The sequence below is a fragment of the Penaeus monodon genome, chromosome 31 (assembly GCF_015228065.2).
Source record: "Penaeus monodon isolate SGIC_2016 chromosome 31, NSTDA_Pmon_1, whole genome shotgun sequence".
NCBI classification, from domain to species: Eukaryota; Metazoa; Arthropoda; class Malacostraca; order Decapoda; family Penaeidae; genus Penaeus; species Penaeus monodon.
In genome coordinates this window covers 30552687-30552894 of record NC_051416.1, presented here as the reverse complement: position 1 = coordinate 30552894, position 208 = coordinate 30552687, and positions in this window count along the sequence as shown.

The following is a 208-nucleotide window of genomic DNA, read 5'->3' as shown; positions in this document are numbered from 1 at the left end:
CTCTGTGTGGCTCATTGAAGAAAAAAAAATGCAGAAAAAAAGAACCATAGCCATAAAACCTCTGTAATATAGAGATGGCGCAACAGCAAAGTCCCTCGTGTGTATTGGGGGGAAGTGTCTGAACCTCTAGGATTTCCCACGCCTTGTAAAGATCTGGAAATACTAGAGTGCTCGCATACTCACAGCTCCCGCCTTGGTGATATATGTT